At 35.8% G+C, this 21,287-nt stretch overlaps 1 protein-coding gene across 4 annotated transcripts in view; it reads right to left on the bottom strand.

Moving 5' to 3' along the window:
* The window catches only part of LOC129757253 (probable beta-hexosaminidase fdl), a 138,387-nt gene that overhangs the window by 93,261 nt on the left and 23,839 nt on the right, over positions 1–21,287 (bottom strand). For 2 of the 4 annotated variants that reach the window (XM_055754413.1, XM_055754412.1), the window contains exon 3: positions 9,096–9,509. The exons of the other annotated variants lie outside the window; for them this stretch is intronic. The gene's annotated coding sequence lies outside the window, so the exon portion shown is untranslated. The remainder of the gene's footprint in view (positions 1–9,095; positions 9,510–21,287) is intronic. 4 annotated transcript variants of the gene reach the window in all.

Below are 21,287 nucleotides of genomic sequence, written 5' to 3'. Positions count from 1 at the left end.
TTTTGATAATAGTTTTCCGAATATGGAAAAAGAAGAAATTTTTTTTATATTCAAATTCGAAGTTCTTCATTTTTTTTCTAACACAAAATTTCAACAGCTTCTAAGTGGCGATCCAAAATTGAAAACCAGATTAAGATTTATCATTCGAAATTCACATTTAAAATCAAATTCATAAAACGGATTAAAAATAAATAATTGAAATAATCAATTAAGATTAAAGAAAAAAGCAGCACTATAAAATTTAAATAATAGATTCATGAATGAGGGCTCTAAGATTTGGCTCATGAAATTCTGATCTGGAATTAAGATTCGCAAATCGTATTTTTTGCACATTTCGAAAATCGTATAGAAATTCGGAACAGATTCAAAGTTCAATTTTTGAATTCAGGTTTGAATTCAGATTTAAAATTCAGAAAAAGATGTAGCTTGTGAATTAGTTTTTTAATCAACATAAAATTGTTGAGAAGTTCAAGAGAATATGAACTTGAAAATTTGTCAATTAAATTTCTAGATTTCAAAGTTTTCAATCAGAATTAGTATGTACACACAATTCTGCTGAAAATCACAAATATAAAGTAGAATTTGAGTTAATATTCTAAGTTTTGATTCATGCAAAATATCCCAAGTAATTTACAAAAAAAATCATCCACAGGATTTTTAGTATGCAATTGATTCTTTATGAAAAATATTTCCTGTTTTAAGAAACAAGTACCTGATCTTCAACTTAAAAATCTACACAAAATTCTTTATTTTCTCGGTGTATTGTTCAACATTATTAATATTGAAGCTTTTTTAAAAGCCAAATTCCAAACAAAAATCAGAAATTTAGTTCAAGTTTGCTTCAAGCGAATTTGATCCGTAATTTTTTTTTATCTCTTACTGCTTTTCGGAAAATTGTATTTATTTTCATCAACGGTTAGGATCTTGGAATTTGCAAAAGAGTTTAGAAGATTCGTTTGATTTGAGTATTGAATAAGTTTCTTTTTAAGAAATCGAAGGCTACCCTAAAAAGAACTTATTTTATGCTCAAATCAAATAACTTTGATCAGTGTTTGATCTACAAGACTTTTAAATAAATTTTAAAACAATTATCCATCGATGAAAGCAAATTTCATTTTTTGTTTCTACAGGTTTCATTAAAAAAAATTTCGCTCACCCTTTAGGCTAAGGACCACTTTTCTAAAGTTACTTTTTCAAGGTTTTATTAATGACACTTTACTATCCTTGTGGCATTCGTGTCTTCTCTTAAATTACGATTTCATACGTGAACTATTAATGAATACCGTAAACTGGGGGAACTTTGATCACTTTTTTCATTCATTTTTTAATATTTTGGAAGGTGTTGCTTTTTCGTAACACCTAAAAGCTTTAAAACACTTACTGAGGTGAGGAGTATTAAACATGATCATTGATTGCAGTTAATTCAAACGACATTTGTGGTAATATTTGAATGTTTGTTACAAAACCAGACTTCGAGTTTCGGGGTAACTTTGATCACTATGGTTTTTACGTACCACAACATCTTCAAATTTATTGTTTTGATGCCATTTAGCAAAGAAGGCTCAAAACAACGATAACAGTAACTTTTTGTTTGGATTCAATTGAATTTTTCAACGTTTTTTTTTTTCAAAAACAAATATACTAAAAAGATGGGCTATGTTGCTGCATACATTAAGGGGCAAAAATTATAAACATTTTTCAATATTTTTCGGCCTCAAACACAAATGAAATTTTACCTTCATGCAATTCCCTAAGTTCTTGCACTATTCCCATGTTCTTTTTTTCTTCAAACTTAACCATTTGATAGGGTGTTTAGCCATTTTTTTCTATACGGGCTTGTTCATAGAAAATGACCGTTTATTTTCAACATCCAAAAATTATCATCAAATGACCATAAAAATAACACTTAATCTGAACCTAAACCAAGAAAAAAGTTTAACTTTCACATAAAACAACCCATTTGCTTCTAAATGCTTAAATTTGATCGGGAGAGATGTTTGTTCGTTAGCCTTCAAAAAACCAGATATTTTAGGATTTCAAAATTATATTTTAAGTAACAATAAAAATCTCCTAATAAAAACCAAATTTAGCTTATTTGTAACTCAATTTATAGGCTTTCAAAAGAAGTAAACAGTTTTCAGATATTTTAATTTTATACTTAGTTAATTATGATTATCCGCTAAAATTTCATGTTGATCAAAGTTACCCCGCTGATCAAAGTTCCCCCAGTTTACGGTACTTAAAAAATATTAATCATATGGTTACAAACATAAGTTTTTTTTTTATTCGTGTGTTGTTAGGCAAAAAATCATAGGTAAACATTAGTAAGAAACCCCCCCCCCCCAACACCCCCCTCCACCCTCCATGAGTCGGTTCTTCCTACGGCCTACGGCCCTGTCTACGAATAAAGCATGGCTCAGCTTGACCATAACTCGAAAGGTTAAAATTTAACCCTCCTAGCATAATTTTTTTCAAACGAACATTTGGTTGGCTTGAGCAATGGATGAAAAATGATAATGATTAAGTAACTAAGCTTTAAGATTTCAAACGAAGAGACTTAGATTGAATCGCACATTAAAACATTGCAACTTCCATCATCATCCAGTTTAGAACATAAATTTAACAGACAGTAGAATTGCACTAACAACTGCCTTGTAAAATCAGGAAGGGAACCAAGGGAAGAGACATTAGGGGGCATCCATAAATTACGCTCATAGGGGGGGGGAGGGAGTAAGCTCGAGCGTTACGAATTGTGACATAGGGGAGGGGGGGAGGTATGCTCATCGTTACGTAACGATTTATTCCTTAAAACTTTCAGTTTACTTAATCGCAGCTATTTTGATGTCATGTGCTCTGAAAAACTGGCCTGAGCAAAACTTTAACTCAATCGGACTTGATTAAGGGGCGCCTTACAGCGCTCAAAGTTTCGGTTTTTTTACCCTTAAAAATCACCAAAGAGTAAACAAAAGGAAATATGAAAAATCGAAATTTTGATGCCAAATGACATAAAACTTCGAAATCTTGTGTTAACAGATTTTTTTTTTGTCAAATATTCAGAATTTCAAAAATCACCAAAGGGGGGACCAAGGGAAATTGGGAAAAATTGAAAATTTAAATTTGATGCCAAATGAATTAAAAATGCATAAAACGTCGAGATCTGATATTTTCTCGAAAAAAAAAATTTGGCCAAAAATCGACTTTCTGGGAAACGGCCAGTTTTCCAAAAAAACAGCTAAATCTTAGAAAGTCGATTTTTGGCCAAAAATTTTCGAGATACCATAAAATCTCTAAGGTTCGTGTATTTGTAAGTCATTGGGCATAAAATATTCGTTTTTTTGATATTTCCGATTGAGCTGGAATTTTGCGCAAGTCAGTTTTTTTGGAACAATTTACAAAATGTATATGGTTGGTTTTAAAAATTTGAGCATGATTTTTTTTCCATGCATCCATTGCCCCCCTTATGTACAGTTTGGCCAGAAACTCTCAATTCTAAGTAGTTTATTTCCTAGGTTTGCAATTCTTAATTTTTAACACCAAATTTGAAATTTCAAATTCTCACCCCTATAATCTGAATCCTTTATCTACAACATGTATTTAAACCAATGTTCTCAATTTGAAAAAAAAATCTCAATTAGCAATTCTCAATTTTCAACCTTCAATTCAAAATCCTTAGTTCATTTTCAATCCAAATTTTATTAATTTATCCTCAATCCTAAATTTTACATCCTGTCTATTCTCAACACTTCATTGTCAGTTATAAATTCTAAATTCTTGGTTCTAAATACTTTAAACTTAGTTCTCAATTTTAAATTTTCAACTCCAAATTCTTTATTCTCTGTACTTTATTCTTAAATCTAAATTCTAAACTCCTAATATTCAAATTTTAACTCTCGAATACAGTAAGCGAAACGAAAATAGTACCACTTTGTTTTTTGCTTGTTAAAATAAAAATTATTGATAGTTTGATATTAATTTTCGACTGGATGATTTTTATTTTGAAGTTTTAATGGTTAACGGCTTAATCAGTCATATTCTTGAAAACTGATATGACTGATTAAGCCGTTAACCATTAAAACTTCAAAATTATTGATATTTATAAATCAAGCATAAGTATACTTTTTTTTTAATGAAGCAATTGACTTAAGGACCAAAAATGTGAAAAAAAAAAAGGTGGCGTTTTCTAGTACTCCAAAGGTTTTAAAGGAGTTTCAGAGAACTTCCTCTAGCACTAAAGTATTGGAATTTGAGCTAAAATACTTATCCAATTGCTTAATTTTTTTTCATTAAAATGACGTGAAATGATGAATCAAACGTTTTGGGTTGAATTTGAATCAGAAAAAAAACAGGTTGGAATTGAAAAACATTGTTTTTTTTTAAGAAAACCACAATTTTTAAGTTTCATGTCGTAGATGGCAGCACTATCTTGCAGTTAAAACCAAATTAAGTAGCAATATTTATATTCCGGGTTTATTTAAGGCCAATATTCATTATTTCGAGGTAGTTTTCTGGATTTGCAAAAACTCATCAGCACAAGAGCAAACATCGAACACAGTTGTACCGGATAAGTTTTTCAATAACGATCCGCCAACTGCAACGTTGATAAAGTCGCGAATGCCATAAAGATGGTAAAACGACTATAATCGAAACAAAAAAAAAACAACATTATTCTGATCAGAGGTCAAAGAAATTCACTTTTTAGTGACCTTAATACAAATCTACTTATTTGATTCAGTGATCTTAGAATTTCCAAGACTTTAACAAGGTATCAAGTACATTTCTTGACCAAAATCATCTATCACACCCTAATTTATCCCGGATAGTTGAAAATGAGTTTCAATCCCATTTAAAAACAAGATAGTGTCGCCATCTACGGCTTAAAACTGAAAAAAATGTTTGACTGATTAAAATATAATATCTGTGAATGAGAAGCCTGTTTTTCGGATTGATATTCAGCCTTGAATATGTATAATCATTTTACGCCATGTTAATGAAGAAAATAGGCAGTTTGATGAAGTCTTATAGCTTAAATGTCAAATTCCTTAGTGCTAGAGGAAATTCTCTTAAAGGGGATTTTAAGATAATTTTCTCTAGCACTAAGGAATAAGTTGAGGAGATTTTTTAAATGAGATGTATTTGTTACTTTTTATTTAAATACTTTTAGCTTGATTACTAAAAAAAACGGAAACATTATTTGTAATTTCCAACATTCGATATTCTTGAAAAGAATTTCAGTGAAGTTTCAAGACTTTTTCAAAGATTTTTTTACCGAATAATACATAAATAAACGTCAGCAAGCAATAAAGATAAATTGACCGATAAAAAACTGCACTAACTATGAAAGCTTAGAGGGTTGGTGCTTCCGAACTTTCTACCAATAATTTGTTCCCTTGATAAGTGTTTGCTATCGGCTTCTAACTTGATAACTTCTACGAATTTTATACCGATTGCGATTGCGTGAGTAGAAAAGTTTTCGAGATTACAGTATTGAATCAAAGTGATAGTACGACAAACCATCGACAAATGGACTGGGTACAAGAGGAAAATTGTGATTATTTCATAAATCTTTCTCAACATAGAACTGCAATACGTAGTTGAAAGTTTATATTTCCAACTTTAAAATCATCAAAATAACCTTAGGTAAAAGTACTTATTCCCAATTGTCTATGAGTTAAATTTGTTATCAGTTATCTTATCGACGGCATTTCCAATTGTTCAAACAGAGACCACCGACAAGCGCCAATGCCTATGTGGGTGCGAGATAAGACAACTAGCTAGCTACCTTTTACCAACAAACTGAACTGAATCTAACTGAACTATGATTACCTTCAGAACTAAGTATGAACAGCGAATGAGAATAAAAAACAACACAAATATACTGGCGTTAAACACGCAACATGTACATTCCAAAACGCGCCGCAAGCATTAGTAGATATATTCAAACGATATTTGGTATGTAAAACTGAAAAAAAACAGTAACATGTAAGATGAACAACAAGTCGATAAAACTGTAAATGATGCATTGTGTACAGAAAAAGTGTATGTAGATTGTCATTAAGAGCAGCCTTATAGTACTAAATGATCGTAAAATTAAATTTTATTCCTATAAATAATAGAAGATATGGAAAAAAGATCCAATGCAGTAGTTAGAATAGTGATGATATCAATTAAGGAAAATGTATTTCCGAATACCATTCCAAATGTACATTCAAACATGAAAAATTAGTATCAGTTTTTTTTCTTAAGGTTATAAATTTTCTAAACAATTGAGTAAGGTAGGAATTTGTCAACATCGAATCAGTTTATATAAGTTTGCAAATCGAGTTGAATCAGCATAACAAATTACTGAACTTTAGCGGCTTAAAAAATATTCGATTGAATATTTTTTTGACCTTCATCAGACGTGTTATTCAATCATAATAAGGAGTGTATTCGAAAAAAATGCAACACTTTGTTTTGTGAACAACGTTTGAATATATGGATGGAAATTGATGAAATTTTCAGTGAAGCTGTCCAGTAACGTAATATTTACATGTGCAAATTTTGGTAACGTTTTGTCAAACGATTTTTGATTCCAATGTAGAGGTTCTTCCACTTTAATTTTCGGACAACACGTGCACCATCTATAATGTATACTATGAACCACCTTTTCTTCCAAATCAAGGCTAATTTTGTCTACGATTTCTGTCTCCTGAAGCTTGACCTTAAAATTACTGAAAATTTTAATATCATCGAAGTTATGACAAACATTCAGGCGTGACTCGTCAACGAGAAATTTTTTTTGTCTGGCGACCTGCCAGGTGCCCGCTTAAGAGTTCGTTTTGTTGTCCATTACAAATTTTTTAGCGGTCTAATTATTCTGCGCACGATTTGACCACCGTATTTTCTAAGTTTTACCATTGGGCAACTTTTTTACTTTGTTGAAATAAAGTCAGGCCTGTTTATTAGTTTGCTAGACGAACCAGTCAGAAAAATAGTGTTTTTCATCACTTCACTGCAATTTTCAGATTGTGCTTGATAAAATCTCTCACATTCAAGATTTCATGAAATCATTCATCTTTACTTTTAATCAAATTTTACCTCACTGTTAGATCCTCTAAATCTCCTAACGTAATTTACCATATAAACTTTGGTCAAATGGTTGACTTCAAACTGTTTTTGCGTCTCCCACTGGGACTTTCCTGAATTTTTCTCGATCCTGCCCAAAAAAATATTGTCAATAAACTTCTGTATTAGACTCTCGAAACCATTTGTCAGATTTTTACCAAATTTTGTATATGCTACATTGCTATGTAGCTTCGCTGAAAGCAACATCAATTTCTATTAAGGCATTCAAAAGTTATTCACAAGATAAAGTACATTTTTTTCGACTACTCTCCTTACTATATTTCAAACAACTCTAAAGATCGATAAATTGATTTTCAGCGATTTCAGTCAAGAAAAAATCTTAAAACAATTTTCATTTCTTCATCCGACGTTTCGACATTTATTATGCCTTTATCAAGGAGTCTAATAAAATGACATAATTAAATAATGTGTTTACAAAAGGTGTAACAATATTTGGTGTACTACTGAAATTATCGTTTTAATTTTCCAAAATGTTTTTTGAATCTGCTTAACTGTGTGATCGGGAAATGTAAGTCGAGTGGTCTGTGGTGTAAAACAAAAATATTCAAAGTTTTGAAATTTGAGCTTTCTGCTTGCATGCAATCTCCCTTGGAATCTGTTATACTTACTTACTTTGAAAAGTTTAGAAAAGTGAAAAAGGATATAAGATGTGATTTACACTACTTCAGGTTTTTTTTTCCACCTATCCACTACTGATGTTTGTTGTGACTAGTTGGAAAACAAAATCTTAAGTAGTGTCAATCATATTTTATATCCGTTTTCACTTTTCAAAATTTTTCAAAGTTTTATATCCATCTCAGCCAGATCAATAGTAAGTAGAACAGACTCCAAGGAAGATTGCATGCAAGTAGAAAGCTCACATTTTAAAACTTAGAATATTTTGTATACACCACAGGCAACTGGACTTACATTTCCCGATCACACAGTTTAGCAGAATAAAAAAAACTTTTTGGACAATTAAAACGAGAAATTCCAGTAAGTACACCATATATTGTTACACTTTTTAAAACACATTATTAAATGATGTCATATCAATAGACTCCTTGAAAGAGGTATAATAAATGCCGAAACGTCGGAAGAAGAAATAAAAATCAGTTTGAGATTTTTTCTTCACTGAAATCGCCGAAAATCAATATATTCATTACCCAACCAGTCGATAGATTCTTGCAATTCTTTAAATCTTCAGAACCCGCTTAAAATAATTTGAAGTTTACATTTTACTTCTGATAACTGATTTGATGAACAAATATAAAAAACAAACTTGCATAAAAAGGAAAATTTAGCTAGAAAACTTTGAAAGTTTTCAGTATGTGATACTACGTTTTGAAGACGAAATGGAACACTAACTGAAAAATTTTGATATTTTCTAATTTGGCATATGTGACACTCGAAATCTTTTGTTCTGTTTCACAAATTAGCTCTATATAAACTCTAAAAGAACACATCCGGCACGATGTTAAATTTCAATGTTAAAGCAATCAAATGTATTACTACAATAAACATACAACTGGGACCGTTCGCAGAACACTCAATATATTATGCATGTACTTACTTGATAAGTAGGGAATAACAAACAACTATATTTTATACAAATTTAAATGAGTAAACACATTCTAAGCAACCCACTAGCCGCCGATGATTTGGATAATGCATTAATTGTGCACGGTCCCTAGAGCGAGTGAGTAGTTAACGTGAATCATATGTTTTATCGTTGAGAAAGCCCCCCTTAAAAATTTCCCACAACCAAAACTAAACAAACAAACTATAACTAGTGCAACTTACAGTACAATTGTTAAGCTATTCAACACTAATCCAAGAACCCGTAACTAATATCTAGGGTAATGTATTAGAATGCAGCACTGCCTTCATTTAAAAATCTAATCGAGGTGACCGAAACCGAAACTACTTTTAAAGCTCACTAGCTAGTACATGATGAAGCAAACAAGCGAAAGACAAACTTTTTCACTCACAAGATATTTAACACCAGTGATCTGATCTTTGCAGTCGATCTGCGTCTGCTTCCCCTGCTTCGTCCTGGTAGTCAGCTTCCCTCTCAATGTTTCAGTTTATTTTTCTCTAAGATTGTTTTAAGATTGTCTGCAAGTCTTTAGTTGTGGGTGTGTCGCTGTTTGTGAATTGAAGATATTGGTAGAATGTCTGCGGCTGTAATTGAGTTTTTGGGCTGGACTCAGTACCGGGTAATTTGTTTTTTTTACTCAACGGCTCATCGACAGATGCAGTCTGCCTTTGATGATGTATTCGATTAGAGAGCATCAATTAGTTTATGCGATGCATTGATGGTACATATGTAGCAGTTGACTTGTCTGTGTTTTGTCTGTGTAAATTCCAACGAAAGGTCAACAGATGGGAAGACTTTCGACGAGCTGCAATTAAAAGTGAGTTGTGGTCAATTTACTTTCAACAATTGGACAAATCGTTACTGTGATCGGGAACTTTTGTTATTGCACACTACTAGAATTAGTTGGGAGAATGAATATTAAAATTTTTTCTGAGTGATAAAGCTTCCCTAAGGTAGATGAATTTACAATATAACGTTGATCAGAGAAAAAGGCTCTCACTTACTGCAATACTGTCAAAAAGAAACTATTACACTATAGACTATAAAATACACTTTTTTTAAATAAAAAAACGATGATTTCTTTTGAAAAACATTTTATTCTTAAACATACTGAAAATTGGGTTTTTTTAATTTATAATTCATTTAGCATGAGTTTTTGTAGGATAGGCGAGTTCTGTCACTTTTCACTTAACACTACTCATCAGCTCCTGCACATTGCTTTCTCCGACCACTTTTATGATTTTTTAGGCTAATCTTTCTTGAATATTTCAGCACTGTCCACTGCCCATGTCTTTCGGTAAAAATGTGATCTTGTTGATTTCATACCACTTTAATGCATCCTTAGAGTAGTGGCACGATGCGAGATCAGGCTAAAAGATTATAGGATTGTTATGCTGTTTGATTAAGGGTAGCAACCTTTTTTGTAAGCATTCTGCACGCAAATTATGCCACTCATTGTATCTGTGGTTAGGAATGGACGAGAAATTTTATCACATTCACGTATGGCTTGCCACACGTGGTGAGGTATAATATTGTGTCTACGCAGAGTTTTATAGTCAGAGCTTTATAACCTACATTAGTAGGTTTCATCTTCCATGATAACACAACTCGATTTCCTGGTCAGAAGTTTATACTAGAGTTTCGGAGCCCTCGGTTAAACGGATTTAGCCGGTTTGGTACTCCTTTTTCGGCCGCTTCTGCTTCCGATGGGTCTGAAGTTCAGTTCGTCTCAAAAAGCGATGCCGATCAGACGTGTTCAATAGCTGCTCGGTTTATCGTCATAGGAATTGTTATCGGAAACGTGTCTCAGTTTGAGTGTAGTAATTTTGACAAGTGCGAAACGAAATCTTTGAACAATGGAGCTTAAACGAAAAAATACGATTAAGATCCGGTTCGGAGAGAAGACCAGGGGTGAAATTATGAATCCTATTCGATTCGAGTTACCCGTTTCGAGTTGAACTCGAATCGAATTTGAATCAGTATTACGAATCTCGTTCGAGTTCTAAATTTTAACGTACTAGATTTCGAGTAAATCGGGTAGTAGATCATCTCGAAACGTTCCACTCGAATCGAGATCGGTAATGCCAAAGTTGGTCGAATCGAACGAAACTCGATTGTTTCGAGTTCCATAATCCCGCCCCAGGAATCCAACAAATTGTGAGGTTTTCGAGTTTTTTCGGAACCAAGGCTGGAGGTGCGATGATTTGAGTGCAATGTATCGTGAAGATTACAGCCTGTTTGTGCGTTTTCAAGAGGAAGAAATCATGAAGAAAGCATTGACTCAGTTAGGATCGCAGGTTTCTTTTATCTATGCAGATGGGAATAAAGTTAACGTCAGCGTGTCTTAGGCAAATGGAATGACAAAATACATCCGAATTTTTGGATTACCACCGGAAGTCGATGATAGCCAGATAGCGATGGTGATGTCTAAACACGGAAGTATTTAGCAGATTGTACGGGAAAAATATCCAATCGAGTCGGGATTCCCCATATGGAATGGGGTTAGAGGAATCCACATGAAGGTCACTTCAGAAATTCCAACTTATCTACAAATACAAAACATCAAAGCAAGAGTATATTACGATGGAATTCAACAGAAATGTTTTGTGTGTGGATCAACAGAACATATCAAGGTCAACTGCCCGAAAAGGAGTAGTATAAGCGAAAGACTACCGATCAACCAAAAAACACTCACTTTTGCAAGTGCAGTGACGAACGGGTATTCGGAATTGTCGTCGAGTGAAAACAACGTGGTGCTTAGCTCGACAAGCATTTGCAAGGAAAGAATCTCAGAAGACAACCACGTGGTCGAAAACGTTAGCAGTTCGATAAGATTGGATAAAATAGCAGATACAGAGAGAGAGGAGATTGATTTCCAACCGGCAGAAAAAGGGAAAAAACGGGAAAGAAAATCATTGTGTGCTATTACAGGTGATGACTCTTCGGAAAATGAGGTGGGAGAATTGAAAAAAGTGGCGGTTCCAGCATCAGATGATCTACTTAAAGCGGAGGCCATTCGAAGACCATGGAGTACACGTCCGATGCAATGGAGCTTAAGTAATCAGAAAAAGTAAATTGTTTTAGATTTCCATCGATAAAGGGAAAAGTGTGATTGATTGTTGCAAAAATATTCAATCAGAACATAAATTCAAGTTTCTTATATGTAAATTATAAAAAGCTTTGAGTGAGTGCATAACAGACAGGACTAAATAATTAAAAGTAAATTTAACATTTCTAAGTGATAAAATGAATGAACTGTAATGAATGGAATTTTGGTATTGAATAAAGTTTTTTTACTGTTAAAAAAAAAGTCTCAAAAAGGAGGATCTAAGCAAGCCTTGGTGGAGTGCGGTCGTGTTTTTTCGCTCGTGTCAATTTTCGTTGCGTTTAAGGAAAATTATCGGGCATGTAGTCTTAGCCACTGGCCCTTACAACCCGAACTGCAATGCAGTTCAAGTAGAGAAAGAAGAAGAAGAAGGAAAATTATCCGAAAAAGAGAATTCAAATGGATAATTTAGAAATATTTCTGAGTTTTCTTTTCAAACAAAGTGAAGTTAACTGGAAAAAGCATGCTAAACGAAACATTTATATTGGAAGTTGTTGAAAGTTGTCTTGGCTCACTGACTACGCCTTCCAGAACAACCCTGGACAAAATTCGTCTGAAATGTAAGCAAAACTGTTGTCTTAGGACCGGACCCACAATTGGGAATTTTTTTTCAATCTTGCGTGGTGTGATTTTGGAAACGTATGAATCTAGAGATATCTTCTTTTTAGTTGTAAAAGTGGTCAACAAGTTGTTGAAAAATTTGAGTGAGTGATTTTTATTTACCTTGTGATAAAAATTCGGAAAATTTGGTGTTTTTTTTATATTTAAGTCTAGTTATCGTCGTTAAGATTGGAAGAAAAAAAATCCTTTCTGTAAGTGCCGTTGATACGACGTTGTTTTTGTATCGAATGCTTCCAAAAATTGTGTGTTTATCTGCCTTGGTGAAGCTTTGCGTTTGGTGAGTTTCTGTGATTGAATAGAATACTTCTGTCGAGTTTTTTTTTTTTTTTTTTTGTAAATTATTTATTTGAAACGGCTCATACCTTTAGGCTTTAAGGAGCCAAACTCGTTTTGTTTGATTACAATTGTGTACTTAGATCTAGTTCACTTTTTTTTTTTTTTTTTTTTTGAAGAAAAAGAAAGATAGAAAGGGAAATATGAAAATAAAGAGAATTATAGTCGAAGATCGATAGCTTTTAGGAAAAGGTATATCTCGAACATATAGTCCAAGTCCATCATACCTAATACATCCCTCACTGGAACGTCGGGTGGTTTTCCTCGGGCCCGAAGGGAATCTATAAAGTTCGCTCTGGCGAATAGGTGGTCCTCACACGACCAAACAATATGCTCGATGTCATGGTAACCTAGACCACATCCGCATAAATTGCTGCCAGCAATATTTAAACGATAGAGTACCGCATTCATGGAATAATGATTGGACATGAGACGGGAAAATATACGAATAAAATCCCGAGTCAGGTTCAATCTATTAAACCAGGGTTTAAGGCTTACCTTTGGGATAATCGAGTGGAACCACCGACCCAACTCATCCTCGTCCCATCTACGCTGCCAGTTGACAAGAGAGTTTCTTCGAGCCAAGAAGTAAAATTCGTTGAATACGATTTCACGCTGGTAAATGTTGCCTTCCATCGCACCCACTTTTGCAAGGGAATCTGCCCTCTCATTGCCTGCTATTGAGCAATGTGAGGGGACCCAGATAAAGGTGATAGAAAAGCAACGTCTTGATAAAGTGGTCAATATATCTCGTATCATTTCGAGGAAGTACGGCGTGAATTTTCCTGGTTTTATAGAGCGGATTGCTTCAACAGAGCTGAGACTATCAGTTATAATATAGTAGTGTTCAATAGGTCGTGTGGCGATACTATTCAAAGCCCAGTGAATAGCTGCTAACTCTGCAACATATACAGAGCATGGTGACTGGAGACTGTGAGATGCGCTGGATATTTCGTTGAACACTCCAAATCCTGTTGTTTCCTCTATAAGTGATCCATCGGTAAAGTACATTTTATCAGCATCGACGTGTTTATATTTAGCTTCGAAAATTCTTGGAATCAGAAGAGGACGATGCGGATCCGGGATTCCACGAATTTCCTGCTGCATAGACAAATCAAACTGGACAGAAGAATGATCGTAGTCTGGGCTACAAACACGAGTTGGAGAATACGAAGAAGGGTTTACCTGCATTGACATGAGGATATGGTATATAGACATAAATCTGGTTTGAACATTTTGCTCAAGTAACCTTTCGAAATTTACAATCACCAATGGGTTCATGACCTCACACCTGATGAGGAACCGAAGTGATAGTAAATTGAATCGATCTTTCAAAGGGAGTATTCCTGCCAAAACTTCAAGACTCATGTTGTGTGTTGAGGGCATACAGCCCAAAGCGATACGGAGACAACGGTATTGGATACGCTCTAGTTTGATGAGGTGAGTTTTGGCAGCTGACTGGAAACAGAAGCTACCATATTCCATAACGGATAGAATAGTTGTTCGATACAATTTGATAAGATCTTCTGGATGGGCTCCCCACCAGGTGCCAGTAATTGATCGGAGAAAATTGATTCTTTGTTGGCATTTTCCTTTCAGATACTCAATGTGGGCTCTCCAGGTACACTTGGAATCAAACCAAACCCCAAGATACTTGAAACTCCTCGATTGAGTGATCGTTCTGCCTAGGAGTTGAAGCTTAGGTTGAGCAGGTCTACGTTTCTTAGAGAAAACAACCATTTCCGTTTTCTGAGGGGAAAACTCAATCCCAAGCCCCAAAGCCCAGGAAGACAATCTGTCTAAAGTATCTTGTAAAGGCCTGTGCAGATGAGACTCAGTAGATCCTGTGACAGACACTACTCCGTCATCTGCAAGTTGTCTTAGAGTGCAGCCTTCAGAGAGACAGCTGTCGATGTCACTCACATAAAAGTTGTACAAAAGTGGACTCAAACATGAACCCTGTGGGAGGCCCATGTAAGATGTTCTTCTAACTGCAAAATCTCCGTGAGCAAAGTTCAAATGTTTCTCACAAAGTAAGCTGTATAAGATGTTGTTCAATAGAGGAGGCAGACCCCGGGAGTGCAACTTGTCTGACAAAACCTCTATTGAGACTGCATCAAAAGCTCCCTTTATGTCTAGAAACACTGAAGCCATTTGCTCACGTTTTGCGTACGCCATTTGTATCTCTGAAGACAGCAAAGCAAGGCAATCGTTTGTCCCTTTGCCCCTTCGAAACCCAAATTGAGTATCTGAAAGGAGACCATTTGTTTCTACCCATTTGTCCAAACGAAACAATATCATTTTCTCCATCAATCATTTCAATACAAGACAACATCGCTATTGGACGGTAAGAGTTGGGATCAGACGCTGGTTTTCCGGGCTTTTGGATAGCAATGACTCTCACTTGTCTCCAATCTTGGGGAACAATGTTATGCTCCAAGAATTGGTTAAATAAATTTAACAAGCGAAATTTTGCAGCATCCGGAAGGTTTTTCAACAAGTTAAATTTGATTTCATCAATTCCCGGAGCTGAATTGTTGCAAGAGAGGAGGGCAAGTGAGAATTCGACCATCGAAAAGCTTGAGTCTAGACCACTATCAGACCTATCAGGAGGCACGTTCCGGATTATTTTTTGCACAGGTGTAGAATCTGGACAGACTTTCCGTGCGAATTTAAATATCCACCTATGTGAATATTCCTCACTTTCATTTGTAGATGATCGATTACGCATGCTTCGTGCCACTTTCCACAAAGTACTTAAGGATGTTTCACGCGATAACCCACTGACAAAATTCCTCCAATACGCCTTTTTCTTCCCCTTGGTTAACTTTTTAAACTGATTTTCAAGGGAAACGTAAGCTTCAAAATGGACAAGAGTTCCATGTTTTCGAAATTCTTTAAATGCTGTTGATTTGTCCTTATAAAGCTTAGAACACTGAGGGTCCCACCATGGATTAGGAGGCCTTCGATGAATAGATGATTCTGGGATGGGTTTTGTTTGAGCGTCAACTGCACTATCGTGTATCAGACAAGAAAGAAAGTGGTACTCCTCCAAAGGAGGTAAAACGTGCATAGAGTCGATGGCGGTTTTAATTGTGTCCGAGTATTTTTTCCAGTCGATGTGTCTTGTAAGGTCATATGTCATATTTATTGTGTTCGAAGAGCTGACCCCATTGGTGATAGTAATTTCGATAGGTAAGTGATCACTACCATTCGGATCATGGACTACCTTCTACTGGCAATCAAATGATAGTGAATTTGAGCAGAGTGAGAGGTCAATTGCACTTTGTCTTGCAGGAGGTTTAGGTACCCGTGTTTTTTCACCCGTGTTCAATACTGTTAAATTGAAACTGTCGCAAATGTCATAGATAAGAGTAGAACGACTATCGTCAATTTGTTCTCCCCAGACAGTTCCATGTGAATTGAAGTCACCCAGGATCAACCTTGGCTCAGGGAGCACTGAGCACAGGTCCTCTAGGTGATTTCGATCCACTGCAACTCTCTGAGGCCAGTACAAACTGACAACACATAAGTCCTTACCTCTTATTGTTGTATGACATGCAACAGCTTCAATTCCGCCTGATAAAGGAAGGTGAATTCTATAAAAAGAGTGGCACTTATTGATCCCCAAAAGCACCCCTCCATAAGAATCGTCACGATCCAGACGGATAATATTAAAATTGTGGAATGAGATGTTAGATTGAGAAGATAGCCAAGTTTCGGACAATGCAAAGATATCACAGTTTGTTTTATGAAGTAAATAATTCAATGAATCCAATTTTGGAATAAGACTACGACAATTCCACTGTAGTACAGTGATATCTCCGACCTCTCGGCGTAAATTAGCCATCGAGAGATACAAACACTGAAAGGAGGGGCCAAGTTTGCATCAATTGCTTTAAAAATGTCTTTAATACAGGAAGCATTGCAAATACAATGTCTTTCACGGGTTCTGATACATTAAAACACGAAAAAAATCCGTTCAAAATGTCAGTCAACTTAAAGAGCCCAGACTGAGTCGTTGATTCTGGCATCACGTTTGGGGTTTGGGTTTGCGAAGCTCCCGCAGCTGTTGGTTTATTCTGCAGTGGTACATTTCCGCGGAAACCTGGAGGAACTTGTTTTTCCTTTTCAGCAGCAGTCGACTTTTTCTCGTTTCTATTTGAAGAGACAACCGTAGCTATTTTAGCTGGTATTTTCGGAGAAGGCGCCTTTGTTCGCTTCCGAGAGCCTCCTGCAACGAAGACTGGCTGAACTTCATCAGCCGTATCTGTGTCTTCATTGTCAACTGACAGCACAGAAAAAATGTTACAGGTCTGAGGTTGGACCGGTGGAGAGGCGCTCTTTAATATGGCGGCATAAGAACGCTTGGAGCGTTCTTTTAAAGAGCGCCTCTGTTTATCCCAGCTTGCCTGAAATGCCTCGCAGGAGGAGATATCATGGGGTGAGCCCCCGCAATAGACGCATTTTTGCTCAACTGCTGAGCATGCTCCTTCCCCATGATTCTCCCCACAATGCAAGCATCGCTTCTTGTTGCAGCAATGCGAAGCAGTATGCCCCAACTTGATGCAATTCTTGCATTGCATTGGGCGAGGCACATAAAGGCGTACTGGAAGCCTTAAAATTCCGTCAATCAAGACGTAATGAGGGAGGGCTGTTCCTGCAAATGTAACCCGAATCGAGGCTGAAGGCGAATACTTGGTAACGCCATCAACGACGGAGGCAGTCATGAGTTGGCGACAATCCAAGATTCCGACCGAAGTCGAATCAAGGCTCTTGAACTTACCTACGCCGTGAGACTTAACGTATTCAGCCTCCAAACTCGATTCGGTGATCACACCCTCGATCTCTACGTCTCGAGATGGAATATAGAGCTGATACTCTAAATTAAAAAAATTACTGGCAAGAATTCCGTTTGCGGCCTTCCGGTCGGCCACAACAACGCGCAATTTGTTCGGACGTACTTTGGAAACACTGGTAACGGAGGGCCACCTAGCCAGATCTTTCGTGATCTGCACTAAATTTAATGGTTTTCCGTTAGTTTTGGGCCGGATGAAAACCACCCCCGGCCCAGAAGAGGATGAATTATCAGGATAAACTCGGAGTCGGGTTGTTTTTCCCGCAGCTGCAGATGGAGTAGCAATATCAACTGGCGGAGAAGGATGAGCATTCGAAGAACCAGCTACAGCTGAATCCTCCAGATGCTCCTCATCCTCATAGATGATTTGCTCACCATCCACCTCTGGCGGGTCCGACCCCCCGCCTTCGCTCATATTTCATGAAAATAAAAGCGAAGCTCAATTTGATCGAAATATATAATAGAGAAAAAATAGAATTAGAAATAGAGAAAAGTAAGAAAAGTATAACAAACTTGATTTTTGTTTTGATTGGCTCCTTCAGTGGTGATCCCAACCACGTGGTCCTTCTTCGAAGATGGTTGCCACGTCAAGTCTTGGCTCGAGCAAGAACGACCAGATTGATGATGATGATGAGTCAAACAATGGCGGCGGCCCTCGTGGTGACCAGTTGAGGGCAGTCAGCTAGCCAGAAAAAAACCTTTTTTTTTGTCGACCAACACTATAATAGCACCACTTTGGCGAGCTGGGGTCTGCCTTTGGCAGAAAAACGTATAGCGCGGTACAAAACACCGTATTAAACGCCCGAACGGAACGAAACACCCGGATATATTGGACGAAATCTCGAAACGCGACTGTTCACTATGAGCGATACGAGACGAATCTTCTGTCGAGTTATATCTGGAAAAACAGCTGCTGGACGTACGACTATTCATAGAAGAGGAAGTTAATCTAAAAATGTCCTAGCAATTAAAAACTTTATCGATTATGGTACATTTCGAAAATTATGAAGAAAAATCGTCGTTTTTCCTAGAAAGGCTTTGTTTAGGGCATTTCGTTTTCAATTCCAACGCTTAAAGGAGACGTGCTACGCAAAGATAAGTATCCTTAATATTTTTTACTCATGTAATTAAGTCTTTTTTAAGGTAAATGGTTATACTCGTAATCAATCAAGATTTACAATTTTTAAAAGTATTTTATTTTAGTGAAATCATAACTTGTGTACAATTTTTTCTTTAAATAAAAATTCTTACAAGTATTGTAGAAGCCACATTTCAGTAGCAGTACAATTCTACTATAAATGTATTTTGTTTTATAAAACCTTTCGAGTTCTAAACAGACCTCGAAAGGTTTTATGATCTACTAATATTTTTCGATTCTCTTTTTCATTTTCAAGAGCGAGTAAAGGCGCTTTATCCTTGGTCGATGACCAGAAATGATTGTACACGGAAATCCAAAACAGTTTAACTTAGAAAAAGTAAACCTTAGAATCTTTAAGTCCTTCTATTTATTTCATCAAATTCTTTAAAATACTTCTGTTCAGATTTTGTGATTTCTGTGTACCAAATAAATCATTTTCAGCCGATGAAGAATGGTCCTAGTGATACGTGAAGTAAAGTGAAGTTACTTCTCATAACTTATAGTTTCTTCATCAAGGAGCATTTTTCTTAGCATGTTTCCAACGATATTGCCCATTTGTAACGTATGGTACTGGTGGTCCACGTTTCTTCTGTTCCTGTGTTCCAGATGTCTCTGCGTTCTCTGCTCCATGGTAGGCCCAATCAATTTATGTTTTCGGTTATTTTAATATTTTTATGTTAAAATAACGGAAAACATGAACAAAGACAAGAAGAATAATATTATTCTTTGGTATCAGACATAAGTTCTGGAGTTCTGGCTATGGAAGTACGATTAGTGATTGAAAAAAAAAAAAAAAAAAAGTTCATTTCCTTGGCTTGCATAACGTTAGTCGATGAGGTACCTAGTTTCTTAGCCACATCAAGTACTTATGCCGAAGGATGCCGTTTGTAGTAATCCTTGATTTTCTTGTCCATTTAAGGGTAAGCTGGGCCAGGTTTCCTAACGGGTCTCTGGGAATCTGCGAGAGCACACTGTTCTCCATACTTTCTTAATGCGGTTTGAACTGCTCCGACACTAAAAACTTCTTCCTTAGCTAGTTTTTCTGATTGAAAGACTATTCACAGTGCCCCATTCGTGCACATCCGGCCACGCATTTTCAGATTTCTTCACGAAAAACGACAAAAAATGACAACGCTTACTTCACTTGAATGTACGCAGCCAAAATTAGGTTGAATACTACATGGTTTTTGAAATGACGTGTAGTGTATTTATAAAAAATCGGAACAGTGTTCTACATACACATGTATGTGGAAATCATGACTAATTTTTATAACGTGGCACATGGTCATGAAGCCAAACTGTAAAGACAAACTTTGAACAACTTCCTGGAAAGAAACTTCGACAACTGGTAGAAAATTTTTTTTGAAAGAATATTTTTCATAATCAGCCAAAGTTTACATAAAAAGACCTGGCCGTCTGTTCCTATGTCTATAACAGCGATAGTTTCGTGACCACCAACTCAGTTTTTTTTTTCAAAAATGCTCCAGAAGATGTATTTTATCTTTTTTTTATTTAAACTACTTTAAATGCTTTTAATTTTTTTTAACCAATTAAAATATCATGAAATGGTTTGGCGTGAACAACGGTGCGCCATCAAGATATATCCAATTTGAACGTCGAATAAGTACGCTATTTTTTAGCCGATATTCAGGATATTTCATGCCATTTAATCCACACCAGCTTTTGAGTTCAACGTCGATACCCAAAACTCAACCCTTTTGCGGACATTCTGTATTACATTGTTGGGCAGCATTTCTGGCTTTGTGACGTTATTTCAGCTCGTAGGCTAACTTAAAGTTCGTCAATGTTTTTCGGATTGATTGCGTAAATTTTACTTTTTAAATATTTCCACAGAAAAAAAAATCTATGGTTCCGTTAAATCCGGAGAACGAGGAGGCCTGCTCATTTCCTTTTTTTTTTGTGAGACAACGAATATTACGATAAGCGCGCACAGTTTTCACAACTAAACGATCGTTTTCGATGTAAAGCACTAAAATCTCAACGCGTTTTTTTTATCTGTATCGAATAATAACTGAAATGGCATTGAATGACTTTTTCAACTTTTTGATATTGTGTTTATTTGTTGAAATCGGCTAAAAATGGCGGAGTTATTCGACGTTTATATCGGATAAATTCTGATGGCGAAACCACCATAAGTGGTGATCATAAACGTGAAACGGTATAAGTGATGATCTGGGTTGCCAGGTGCCCTGATTTGTCTGTTAAGCACAGACTTTTGACCCTTCGTCTAGACAATGGTCAAAAAAAGATTGAGCCCTGATTTTTGCTCAGAGTACCCAAATTTTATAGACTTTAAAAATTGATTGATGAAATCAATATTCATGTATCGGATATGATCCTTAAGTGCCAGATTCCACTAGAAATCTCGCTTCTATGCATTGGTATTTCAAGAATCATTCCTTAAATATAAAATTTTCAATGAGATCGGCATGCTTCGTGGTAGGAAACTGTGTTAACAGAGTTTAAAAATGACAGACAATAGTCGATTTTGGGGAATTTGTCAAGC

This window comes from Uranotaenia lowii, chromosome 3, assembly GCF_029784155.1.
Source record: "Uranotaenia lowii strain MFRU-FL chromosome 3, ASM2978415v1, whole genome shotgun sequence".
Taxonomy (NCBI): domain Eukaryota; kingdom Metazoa; phylum Arthropoda; class Insecta; order Diptera; family Culicidae; genus Uranotaenia; species Uranotaenia lowii.
This window is presented reverse-complemented; position numbering and strand designations above follow the sequence as displayed.